The sequence below is a fragment of the Erinaceus europaeus genome, chromosome 3 (assembly GCF_950295315.1).
Source record: "Erinaceus europaeus chromosome 3, mEriEur2.1, whole genome shotgun sequence".
NCBI lineage: Eukaryota > Metazoa > Chordata > Mammalia > Eulipotyphla > Erinaceidae > Erinaceus > Erinaceus europaeus.
The window spans coordinates 214619-222011 of record NC_080164.1 but is presented as its reverse complement, the minus strand read 5'-3'; the positions used below and the strand labels follow the sequence as shown (position 1 = coordinate 222011).

Below are 7393 nucleotides of genomic sequence, written 5' to 3'. Positions count from 1 at the left end.
TCTGAGCTCAGGCCTGGGAGAGGCCGTGACTTGCTGGGTGTCACAGTGCTGTCTGGCTGTGTGCTGGTCTCTGAGCTCAGGCCTGGGAGAGGCTGTCACTTGCTGGGTGTCACAGTGCCATCCGGCTGTGAGCTGGTCTCTGAGCTCAGGCCTGGGAGAGGCCGTCACTTGCTGGGTGTCACAGTGCCATCCGGCTGTGAGCTGGTCTCTGAGCTCAGGCCTGGGAGAGGCCGTCACTTGCTGGGTGTCACAGTGCCATCCGGCTGTGAGCTGGTCTCTGAGCTCTGGCCTGGGAGAGGCCGTGACTTGCTGGGCGTCACAGTGTTGTCTGGCTGTGAGCTGGTCTCTGAGCTCAGGACTGGGAGAGGCTGTGACTTGCTGAGCGTCACGGTACCGTCTGACTGTGAGCTGGTCTCTGATCCAGGTGTTCAGAACATTGGACCACAGGGACCTTGGGAGCTGTTTCAACTTCTGGGATTTGTGTTGGGACCATGGAGAAAGAATCAGAATGTCATCCACCTATTGGCTTAGGCTTGATCCAGGGCTAAGCTGTTCCTTGCCATCTCCAAGTGGTATTCTGATGCTGAGCTCTGATCTGGACAGCAATAGAAGATTCTTTATTTTATTTTTCCTTTCTAATCTCTGTGGTGTGTGGAAGATGTGCTCATCTCCACAGAAGCAGGGAGGCAGACAGAATGAATCTGCAAACTGCTGGGCACATGCCTGTGAAGGGCTGGAGCTGACAGCCCAGCCCAGGGAGCAGACTAGGTGCCAAAAAAACTCCCTCTGAAATATCCTGTTGGAGAAACCACATGTTCTCCATGTCTGCCAGAAACCTAACAAAGTCCAGACCACAATCCAAATCTTTTCTCCTTCTCAGATGTGCTGGAGATTATCCAAGTGAAAATTCCTGTGTGAGGCCTCAGGAGGAGGAGAGCTATACCAAGTGTTCTTGCCTCAAAGGGAGGTGCCTGTGAATGGCCCCTGGCTGATGGGCTGTTTAGTAGGGTCCCTGGCTGAGCTGGACAAGGGCTTGCTTTCTTCCACAATGGGGAGAACATCTGGGGATGGTGTTAATTGTCTAAGGTTGAGATTTATTTTCAAGTAGTCTCAACTACTCAGTGAGCCAGAAGCAAGTATCTAGGGAGTGAAGATGAATGGCCTGGACCAGGAGCCTTCAGGAGAAATGCCTGTCTTTTTAAGGAGGTAAGGAGATGAGAGGTGAAAGTGCTGAAAGCCTAATGTCCATATGGGAGTCTTCTCAAACAGAAGACAGGAGTTGCTCATGCTGCCCAAGCCCAGGGACTGGCTGCTGTGAGGATCTGAGGTGGAGAGTAAGAGAGCCGAAGCTTCATGGAGATCCACCACCAGGTCACCCAACAGTGGCGGCAGGCAACACGTTTAGCAGGAGAGCAAAGGTCTCTCTCCAGAAACGATCTTCACTCCTGAGGAGATGCTCAGCACCACTGTTCACAGAGGGAGCACAAAAAAAAAGCAGATGGCTCTGATCCCAGCAGTAGGAATCACTGTTGAGGATGTGCAGAACCAGAAACTTCGTCTTTTTTCAATTTTTATTTATTATTATCTTTATTTACTGGATATAGACATCCAGAAATCAAGAGAGGGGTGATAGAGAGGGAGAGAGACAGAGAGACACCTGCAGCCCTGTTTCACCACTCGTAAAGTTTTCCCCCTGCAGGTGGGGACTGGGGGCTTGAACCTGGGTCCTTACAAATGCGCTCAACCAGGTGTACCACCACCCAGCTCCCAGAAACTTCTGCATTGCTGGAGAGAGGGTATGGTGGTGTCCTCTGACAGCTTTTCAACACATTAAACGTAGGATTGCCATGTGACCTGTGGGAAGTGGGCCCACTGTCCGGGAAGTCCAAGCCATTGTTTCCATGAGAGTCTGAGTGGGTCGACCCCAAGCTCCCCCCTTCTGGGGTAGAGACAATGGCAGTTCCCCCTGACCTAGTGAACTAATGATGGGTCGCTTCTCTGGATGGGGCAAACTTTCTGTGTATGCCCTCTCCTACCCGCATAACAAAGGCCATGAATTACTGTGTCCTGTGCTTGGCTGACTTGAAAACTGCTGCATATATCCTGGTATTGCTCAGCTGCTCCCTTCCCCTCTCTCCTGAAGTGCCTGTAACTTACCCCTGGAGAAGTATGCATTGTGAACTCATGATCAAGCCTCGTACGGTAACTTTCCAGTGTGATCAGATAGTTTGTAGGTCAAGATGCAATTATGCCTTGTGTTTGTGATAATGATCACCTCATCCTTCTTCCTGAACAATGGGGGTATATCTGCTTGCTTTCTCCCTCAATAAACGAGTAGCCCCTCTGAGGTTTCTCCCAGAGCTGGACGAACCTGGCTTGGCTCTCTCCTCTCCATGCAATCACCCCCAACAGGCAGAGCCACCCCAGGTCTCCCAGGGGGCTGTTTTGACCTTTGCCTCCAGTGGCCAGGGAGGCAGGGGACTCGGAGTGAGCCCGCAGTGACCCAGTAATTTTCTTCCTACTTATATGCTCAAGGGAAGAGAAACTCAAAGTCAAGCAAAAACTTATTTACTGGCTTGTTCAGTAGTATTCTTCACAGTAGCCAAAGAGTTTAAGGAACAAACATATCAAAACTAAAAACATATCAAAACATGAAGCATCAATTAACAAAATGTGGCATATTCACATAATGGAATACTATGCAGATGTAAAGAGGAAGATTTTTTTTCACAATGCTGCAGTGCAAATGAAACTTAAAGAATAATGAAAAAAGCCAGGGCAGAGGAGACAGCACATTGGTCATGTGAAAACCCTCCTGCCTGAGGCTCTGAGGTCCTAAGTTCTGTCCCCAGGACCACCATCAGCTCAGAGAGCTGAGCAATGCTCTGGTCTGTCTCTCTCTGTCTCTCTCTCTCTTTCATTAAAATACAGCAAATAAAACATAGTTTTAAAATGTAAAGAGGGGCCAGGCAGTTTGAGCCCCTGGACCCCACCCACCTGCACTAAAGATGCTTCACTGGTGGTGAAGCAGGTCTGCAAGTGTCTCTCTTTCTGTCTCCTTCTCTGTATCTTCCTTCTCTCTCAATTTCTCTATGTCCTATCTAATAAAATAGAAAGGGAAAAAAAAAAGAAAAGAAAAAGGAACTAATGGCCACCTAGAGTGGCAGCTTTGTAGTGCCTGCACTGAGCCCCAGTGAAAACCCTAAGTGGCAATTATATAAAGAAAAAAAAAAGAAGAAGCCAGACATTAAAAGCCACTTCTTCAGTGATGCCATTTGTCTGAGATGTCCAGAGCAGGCGAGTCCACAGAGGCAAGAAAAGCAACAGATCAGTGCTTATCACAGGTTGGGAGAATGGAAAACAGAATGAATGTTGAATGAAATGGGTTTCATCTTAGTGGTGAAAGCACTCTGGAACAAATGGTGAGAATGGTGTCATATTGTAGCTGTGCTGAAAGTTACTGAATCTTGTATCCACAAATGGTCACAATGTCAAATTTTCTGCTGTGTGAATTTTACTTCCATAAAAATGGAGCTGTATTCATAATACATCATTTGTAAGACTCAGTGTGAAATTAAAAACAATACTGGAACATTATTAAAAAAAACTCTAAAGAATCTCAAACAGGCAGCACCAGAGTACAAGACCAAGCAGAGGCCATGTGTGGCTGTGCCAGTGTCATCTCTGGGGCCATCAAGGGCTCCCGGGATGTGGCTCCTCAGGGCCCCTCTGACACAGGGTTCCTCGGGGCTGTGGTGACGTGGGTGACGTGATGCAGATCTGCCCTTGAGTCACCCTGCTGTTGGGTCCCTGGCTGCTGCTTCTGGTCCTGTCCCGTAACTTGTCACCTTTCAGTGTCTTTTTGTCTCACTTGGATGGATAACTTCAGATTTTGCTCTTATTCCTGCTTGTCACCCCCAGGGCTGGGGGGCATTGTCTCATGGAGGTAACGCACCAGGACCCCTCATGGAGGGGAGGGCTGACTGGGCCTCCCCAGCTCCCCCTCCGTTGGTTCCTCAGGGGGCTCTTGAAACAACTGAAGGTAACACTCCATGATAGGCATGCAGGCTCCAAGCTTCTCTCATTAAGTTATGAGGTAGAGATACTGCAGAAGTGAGGTCACAGTGAAAAGGAAGCTTGGGGACAGGGTCCCGCAGGCCAGGAAAGGTTCCAAAAGGCCCCTCCATGTGAGTGTCCCTCCTATACCTGGGTGAGTCACACCTGGGCCAGCTTCCCACTGGCCTGCCTGCTGGCACTCCCACAGGGTGATTACCAGCAAGGAAGGCAAATGACCGGTTCTCCTTCACTCATTCAAGAGACACCGCGATATAGGCAAGAGACACCAGGGAGAATTGGAACACTCTCGTTTATCGGCAGATGGACATGGGCTTAAATAGAGAACCAAACAAAGAACATTTTTCAAATATGTCAGAAATTACAGGTTTCTTAAAGGTCAGCTTGCCCCTATGGTAGGGGGCTGGTATGACAGGAATTGATGCGATACATAAAGGTCAAGATAATTATTCTCCATGATGCAAACAGGTTAATTATCTAAAGGCATTTGAGAGAGGTGTAGGGGTTAAAACAGCAGGATGAGATAAAGAGAAGATAAACAGAGCATGATATATTTATCAAAGGCTATAAGGAAATAGAGTTTGGAGTTTCACTGACTGATGTCAGGGAGGTGTTTGATGGCGTATGCTTTCTCTAGCGATCAAAAGTGAGGTGATTGTGTGAACTCTGGGTGACTCTGTGAACTTTGAATGAACCTTAAGGCAGGCAGCCATGTGGCCTGCAGTCAGTGGGGAGAGGCAGTGAGATTTCTGTGGGCTTGAGAGTCTGAAAGGGAAGAACTAAGTCTGAGAGACTGTTTTTCCCCTTTGCTCATCTCAGTGAGAGAGGCTAACAAGGGGGTGTCTTTCCCAGACCTCCATCCAAGGATGGGGGGAGTTTTCCCTAAGCTCTATCAAGCTTACACATAGCCCCACACCTGCCGAGTCACCAGGCGAGGTCACCTTACTAGACTCCTCCCACAGTGTGCAAAGGTATCCTCTGTGCTCCTGTGCCTGCTTCCCCAGTGTGCAGAGACCTTGTGTCCCAACCCCCTTCTGCATGTGTGCGGACTGGGCTCTGCAAAGTGTCTGTGCCACCAGGCTTCCCTGCCTGTTCCCTGTCCTCAGCAGCCCCCGTCCTGGGCTCCTGCTGCATGTTGTGGATGGAGCCTGAGCTCTCACGCTGACTCTTGCTGCCCTCTGAGGACACCGTCTGACTTCCTGTGCTGCTGTTGCCCTCTCTGCACCATCACAGCTTCCCGTCAGCTCCCATCTGACTCACCAAGTCTTGCAGTGGCCACCACACACCTCATCCCATGACTGCCCATCTGGACCTTGACCAGTGCCAAGAAAATAGTAAGAGAACCAGAGATTCACACCCTAGTGGGACTTGGTGACCTCCTGGCACTTTCCTTGGCATGGGTCTCCCTGCCCACTGGTTTCACCCAGTGCAGGCTTTGTTCCTAAAGACTGCTCAGGAGTCTCCGGCAGGAGGAAGTTTGTTCCACAAGCTGCCTTTCTCCTGGTAGCTGCTACCTTTCTGAACCTACATTTCAGGATGATATAATCAGCGGCAGTTGAACTGGAGCACTCTTCCCTCTACAAATTTCTTAAAATGAAAAATACTTTTGTCTCATTGTAATGTAATAAATATTTATTATGAAAACAATAGAAAATGTTAAGAGCCTAACCACTGAAAATAAGAATTAGTGCTTTCAACAGATATATAGTATTTCTAAGGATATACATGCTTGAGAGAACAAGGGCTTATAGCAGATGCTGTGCTGATTTGAGACCTACTGCTCACTCCCCCAGCTAACAAAATGCAGGATAGCTTTTGTCTAAATCATAAAACATTTTATGTTATATATGTGTCATTTAAGATATTTATGTGGGAGTCAGGTGGTAGCACAGCGGGTTAAGCACATGTGGCGCAAAGTGCAAGTACCAGCACAAGGATCCTGGTTTGAGCCCTTGGCTCCTCACCTGCAGGGGAGTCACTTCACAGGTGGTGAAGCAGGTCTGCAGGTGTCTGTCTTTCTCTCCCCCACCCTGTATTCCCCTCCTCTCTTCATTTCTCTTTGTCCTATCCAACAATGATGACATCTACAACAACAATGACTACAACAACAATAAAAACAAGGACAACAAAAAGGAAATAAATAAATATTTTAAAAAGATATTGATGTATATATATTGCATACTTTTCCACATATTATCTAGGTTTTTATTGCCACCAAGGTTATCTCTGGTGACAATAAATATTCAAAAAAGTATTAAACCAATTCTCTGCTTTGCTGCTGCTGTGAATGTTCTCATAGCTAAGTTCTTGCTCCTATATATTCATGTTTGTTTCAGGGGGATGCAGTCTTGAAGGTGGGTTACTGAATCAGAGAGTCTGCAGAAAGTAAGCTTCTGAAATGTGCTGCCCAGACTGTTCCCATGAAGCTCTAGGTGAAGCTGTAGCTGCCTGTTTACAGACCTAAAGCAGCCTGTGGGATGTCAGCTGATCCACAGGCCTGCCCACTGCTCAGCCCACACAGTGCAGGAACACTTGATTCAGAGTGTCCTTGACGGGCATGTGGCTGAGTGTTTTTCCACGTGCTGGCCAACTGTGTTTCTTTCTCATTGTCTATACATGCCCTCGCCTGCGCCCCACTCGTGGCCTTGAACTCATGGAACCTGCTCCTGGAATTGCTGTGTACAGCCAGGCCTGCACACCTGTGGCTGCTGCTGCTACTTCCAGCCATTCTTTCTCCTTCCCTCTCTTCTCTCTATCTCTTATAAGCAGAGCAATTTCTCTTCTCTCTACTTATAGTTACTTATTTATCTTTGTTGCCACGAGGGTTATAATCAGGGCTTGTGACCTGTATCACGAATCCACCACTCCCAGAGGCAAGTTTTCCTCTTTCCCCCCATTTCTTCCTTTGTTCTTTCCTTTGCTCCTTTGTTCGTTCATTCCTTCTTTCCTTCCATTTACTTTTTTTATTTGATAGACTAGAAATTGAGAGGGAAGGAGGAGATAGGGAGAGAGACACCTGCAGACCTGCTTCACTGCTTGTGAAATTCCCCCAGCAGGTGGGGGGAAGTGAGGGCTTGAACTCACTTAACTGGGTGAGCTACCAGCCAGACCCCAGAATTCCCCCCCATCTCTTCAGCCAGGAAAATCGCAGTCCCTAGTGTGACACCTTGGCTGAATACCTTTGGAGGGACTTTTGCCAAGTGGCCCCTCTGCACTGCACCAGCCCCAGTGGGGTCCCAGCTGCTGTCCTAGCTGTAGTCTGCCTTTTCCTCAGGGTGGCACGCCAGTGCCCATGTGCCTGCTTCTTCTGTCTCCTCAG

The 7393-nt window shown here is 48.3% G+C and overlaps 1 long non-coding RNA gene across 1 annotated transcript; it reads left to right on the top strand.

Moving 5' to 3' along the window:
- Positions 1–1032: 1032 nt before the first annotated feature.
- LOC132537617 (uncharacterized) lies at positions 1033–5688 on the top strand. The gene is made up of 2 exons (XR_009549073.1): positions 1033–1206; positions 5181–5688. It is a non-coding gene; the product is annotated as an uncharacterized LOC132537617 (long non-coding RNA).
- Positions 5689–7393: the final 1705 nt, after the last annotated feature.